Source organism: Haematobia irritans, chromosome 3 (genome assembly GCF_050003625.1).
Source record: "Haematobia irritans isolate KBUSLIRL chromosome 3, ASM5000362v1, whole genome shotgun sequence".
NCBI lineage: Eukaryota > Metazoa > Arthropoda > Insecta > Diptera > Muscidae > Haematobia > Haematobia irritans.
This window is the reverse complement of record NC_134399.1, coordinates 50,822,466-50,828,470: the sequence shown is the minus strand read 5'-3', so window position 1 is coordinate 50,828,470 and position 6,005 is coordinate 50,822,466.

Below are 6,005 nucleotides of genomic sequence, written 5' to 3'. Positions count from 1 at the left end.
GTGCTAGGTTAGTACTCATTTGTGCCGTTTGAATCAACTTTCTATCTCAAACTTTTTTTAAAAAATGACAATTTATGCGATAAAATTTAAAATTTTCGAATTTCAAAAAACTGAATTTTGTTCCAATTTGTGCTAGGTTAGTACTCATTTGTGCCGTTTGAATCAACTTTCTATCTCAAACCGTTTTAGAGATATTCGCAAAAACTTTTTTTTTAATGTCAATTTATGCGTCAAAATTTAAAATTTTCGTATTTCAAAAAACTGAATGTTGTGCCAATTTGTGCTAGGTTAGTACTCATTTGTGACATTGACCAGATACCGATACATATATTCCCGATTCGGACACTTGAGACTTTTTAAAACTGAATGGGCATGGAATATTAGTTACATTATGAATCTCTTCGTAAAGAACGTATGTCCATATAATTTTTTCAACGATTTTATGGTACGATCACGATTTTTGAAAATATGTAAACTACTTTCTGATTTTAAACTAGATCCGTAATGTCAATATTGAATTCAACGATGTTAGATGATGTATCGGATGAATTGTTAACCTCGTTTGATTCGTTGCACGGACAGTCAATGTTAAGGATCGAGACCAAATACGGTTCGCTTTGAAAAAAGTATAAATATACGTCGGTTTCATTTTATTACAATTTTGTAACGAACCACTTAAATTTTTATACACGTTTTCGGACGGAGGGGCTACATTTCCTTTTGAATCAATCACGTTGGAAAATTTGGGTTCACGCATAAGTTCTTTTAAATTTTCGATTTTATTATGAGCTTGATTTGCAGACGATTGTTATCAACGGATTTTCACTATTGATCGTACTCTTTCCCGAACTCATTTTAGATTTCAATTTTATGTAAAATTGATACAAAAATTGGCACAGAAACTTCGAATATAAGCACTTTTGATATAACTATGTAGGATAGGTAGTTTGAGGTTACGGTTTTATTTGATTGGGAAAATGTAAACCACGCTTCATTGAATAGGATATACTCTTAGAAATCATTAATGAGTACAGGTACATTCTATACGTGGTAGAACACATGTGTTCTCAACTCTCGCATTATTGGGAAATCCTATAATTCAATACAGGGTTTTGTAACCTCTTATTCATTCACAGATAAGGGTGTCGATTCAGAATTTTTGAATGAATCGGAGGATTCTTACCTGTATTGCAGTGGTACGGAGCACGGATTTCCCAAATTTGCCTGTATATGACTACGACCTAAATTTTGCCTGTATATGACAACGTCAGAAATTGCCTGTTATCACCAACGAAATAAGTCATTGAAACACGTGATCATACAAAAATAGGAGACGATAATTGATAATAAAATTGTAAGACCATTTTAAACAATGTGTTCGCCATTTTCTCCAAAACGGTTTAAGATGGAAAGTTGATTCAAACGGCAGAAATGAGTACTAACCTAGCAGAAATTCGCACAACATTCAGTTTTTTGAAATTCGAAAATTTTAAATGTTTACTATTTTTTTTTAAAGTTTTTGCGAATATCTCCAAAACGGTTTGAGATAGAATTTGATTCAAACAGCACAAATGAGTACTAACCTAGCACAAGTTGGCACAACATTCAGTTTTTTGAAATTCGACAATTTTAAATTGTTACTATTTTCGCATAAATTGGCATTTAAAAAAAAGTTTTTGCGAATATCTGCAAAACGGTTTGAGATAGAAAGTTGATTCAAACGGCAAAAATGAGTACTAACCTAGCACAAATTGGCACAACATTCAGTTTTTTTTAATTCGAAAATTTAAATTTTGGCGTTTTTCAAACATATAAAGGGTGGTTAAAATTTCAAGGGCCGATGTTGATTTTGAATAAAACACAAACTAGTTAGGAAATTATTGTAATTTTATTTTATTATTTTATTATTGGTATTACTCAATTATGTATGGAACAAAATATCGGCCAAATGGGCGCCGCGACCTCGAGGCACACCTTCATCCGATGGTCCAAATTTTCGATGACGCTGAGGCATAATGGAGTTTCTATGCCGAATTATCTCATCCTTTAGCTATTGAATTGTTGCTGGCTTATCGACGTACACCTTTTCTTTCAAATAACCCCAAAGAAAAAAGTCCAACGGTGTCAAATCACATGATCTTGGCGGCCAATTGACATCGCTATTACGTGAGATAACACGGCCATTGAATTTGTTGCGCAAAAGAGTCATTGTTTCGTTAGCTGTGTGGCAAGTGGCACCGTCCTGCTGAAACCACATATCGTCCACATCCGTATCTTCCAATTCGGGCCATAAAAAGTTCGTTATCATCTCACGATAGCGAACACCATTCACAGTAACTGCCTGACCGGCCTCATTTTGGAAAAAATACAGCCCGATGATGCCGCCAGCCCATAAACCGCACCAAACTCACTCTTTGTGGGTGCATTGATTTTTCGACAATCACTCTTGGATTCTCATTCGCCCAAATGCGGCAATTCTTTTTATTGACGAATCCACTGAGGTGAAAATGTGCCTCATCACTGAAGATGATTTTCTTCGAAAATTGATCATCCACTGTTGCCATTTCTTGGAACCATTCTGCCCATTCACGACGTCCATGGTTCAAATTGAGTAAGTCTGAAATAGAGAAATGTCAAATAAAATTCGAAAAAAAACTTGGCGTTTAGGTGTGGTTCACATTCAACATCGGCCCTTACAATTTATCCACCCTTTATTTTTGAACTTTTTTAAAAACTTAATTTGGCTGTTTCTCGGAAACGGCTTGAGATAGAAAGGTGATCTCAACAGCACAACTTAGCACAAGTCGATAACGGTTTGATACAATATTATAATTTTCGAAATTCGAAAATGGCGATTCTGGAAAATTTTCGAAATTTTAGAATTTCTCGAAAACTCGTGGTGAAATTCTGAGTCGATCTGAGCATGTCCGTCCGTCCGTCTGTTGAAATCACGCTAACTTCCGAACGAAACAAGCTATCGACTTGGCACAAGTAGTTGTTATTGATGTAGGTCGGATGGTATAGCAAATGGGCCATATCGGTCCACTTTTACGTATAGCCCCCATATAAACGGACCCCCAAACTTGGCTTGCGATTGCTCTAAGAGAAGCAAATTTCATCAGATCCGGCTGAAATTTGGTACATGGTGTTAGTATATGGTCTCTAACAACCATGCAAAAATTGGTCCATATCGGTCCACTTTTACGTATAGCCCCCATATAAACGGACCCCCAAATTTGGCTTGCGATTGCTCTAAGAGAAGCAAATTTCATCCGATCCGGATGAAATTTGGTACATTGTGTTAGTATATGGTCTCTAACAACCATGCAAAAATTGGTCCACAATTATATATAGCCCCCATATAAAACGATCCCCAGATTTGGCTTGCGGAGCCTTAAAGAGAAGCAAATTTCATCCGATACGGCTGAAATTTGGTACATGGTATTAGTATATGGCCTCTAACAACCATTCAAAAATTGGTCCATATCGGTCCATAATTATATATAGCCCCCATATAAACCGATTCCCAGATTTAGTTTGCGTATCCTCTAAGAAAGTAAATTTCAGCCGGTCTCTAAGAACCATTCAAAAATTGGTCCATATCAGTCCATAATTATATATAGCCCCTATATAAACCGATCCCCAGATTTGAACTCCGGAGCCACTTGGACGAGCAAAATTCATCCGGTTGAAATTTGCAACGTGGTGTTAATATATGGTCGCTAATAAACATGCCAAAATTGGTCCATATCGGTCTATAGTTATATATAGCCGATCCCCAATCACACAAAAATTGGTCCATATCGGTTCATAATCATGCTTGCCACTCGAGAAAAATAATCTAGCAAAATTTTATTTCTATAGAAAATTTTGTCAAAATTTTATTTTTATAGAAAATTTTGTCAAAATTTTATTTTTATAGAAAATTTTGTCAAAATTTTATTTTTATAGAAAATTTTGTCGAAATTTTATTCCTATAGAAAGTTTTGTCAAATTTTATTTCTATAGAAAATTTTGGCAAAATTTTATTTCTGTAGAAAATGTTGTCAAAATTTTAATTCTATAGAGAATGTTGTCGAAATTTTAAATATTTTGAAAATTTTATTTCTTAGAAAATTTTGTCAAAATGTTATTTCTATAGACAATTTTGTTAAAATCGTATTTCTATAGAACATTTTGTCCTAATTTTACTTCTATAGAAAATGTTGTCAAAATTTTATTTTTTCAAAATTTTATTTTTATAGAAAATTTTGTCAAACTTAATTATATACGTATTTAAACGGCCATTTTAAGTTTAATATATACCACGTATGAACTACGTGGTATATATTACGGTATTAGGAAGTTTTAATCCATGGTGGAGAGTATATAAGCTTCGGCCTGGCCGAATTTACGGCCGTATATATTTGTTCCTATTGTCTTTTTGCACGAGTACAAAGCTATCGTGGTTTTTCTCGCCATTTCTTCAATATTAAACTTAAAGTTCAGGTATTTTGCACACTCACCAAAGGGAATTTCAATACCCCCTATGTATGGGATTAACCGAAATTCGAAAATGGCAATTCTACTTTCTTGGACATCATAACTTGTTAGAGTCATTTCTTTATTTTCTAGGACTTTCCTAAGCATATTTTGTGTTCTTAGCCAAGACAATGAGCATAAGCCTAAAAGTATGTGTGCCATATCACCTGTACAATAACGCCCAATAGGTAGAATGTTCTACACACAGAAAACAAATTTGTTGTGCCAACCAATTTTTTTGCCAACCAAATTATTTGGTCCCATCTACTATCAGAATATAACCGACAAAATTTGTTGAAGCAACCAATTGTTGTCTGACACAACAGTATATAAAATAGTTTGAAGAACTACATTTTGGGCACATTAACAGTCTAATTGGCAATCACAACCAATAAAATTGCATTCGTTTGTTAAAACAACTAACTATTTGCCCGATAACCAATGCTTGCGAATTTAAAGAAAAAATCCGTTGAATTCATTTTAGTTTTTTTTTTTATTATATATTAATGTATATTGTAGTTATTGACCAAAAAGGATCTTGTAAAAAGCCTTTTATGAAGGGTAAAAGATAACCCCATGAAATAGCTAAGGTGGAGATTTGCAAAATCTTCAAAAGCACTATCAAATATTTCCAGTTGTTGTTGTAGTACCATATTATCATTATTAGAAGCGTCCCATAGCAAATGAATAACATTGATTTTCCCAACTTCCGCCAATACTCACGCCCATACATTAACTTTGTTAGTTCGACCACTCACAATCACGTGATCAATTTTCAGTATGACTTGGGATTCAAACAGGCTCATGTAGTTTTTCTTATATATCGGCAGCAGGGGAATGTTGAGATTTTGAGACCGATGATGAGGCAGACAAACCATATATTTACCTTTCCCAACCTCGGTAATGGTCACATTTGCTAAGATATCTCTACATATTTGATGGAAATTAAGAGAAATGGTGAAGAGTGAGTTGCAATTTGATGTTTATCTTACTTACCTTGAAAAAAATCTAACTTGATTTTTACAATTTTATGTAATTAATGAAACAAAAGATTATTTGTTGTCATATATGTAGTCCGTAGCAACAAGTTCCTTTATAACTATCAAATCTGTTAACACAACCAACTTATTGGCCAGACAGACTTTCTGTTGGGTTTGGTGACACATTGGCAAAACAAATTAGTTATCACAACAATATGGAATAAATTGAAATGGTTGCTTACTTCAATATATAAATAACGACCAATATTTGGTCGGGTGTACGAACTTTTAGTCACACGGCTATTATATTGGTTATAGAAACCATTAAACAAGAGAAGTAACTAACATTTATTCCAAACAACTAAAAATTGTAGGTCTCCACTATCTATTTATTGTCGTACTCGAATTCCAACCAATCATTTCTCTGGGTGTAGATAAGCCAAAGCAATGAACATAAGCCGATAAATATGTGCGTACCAGATAGTAGTAGATTAATCTAGAAGG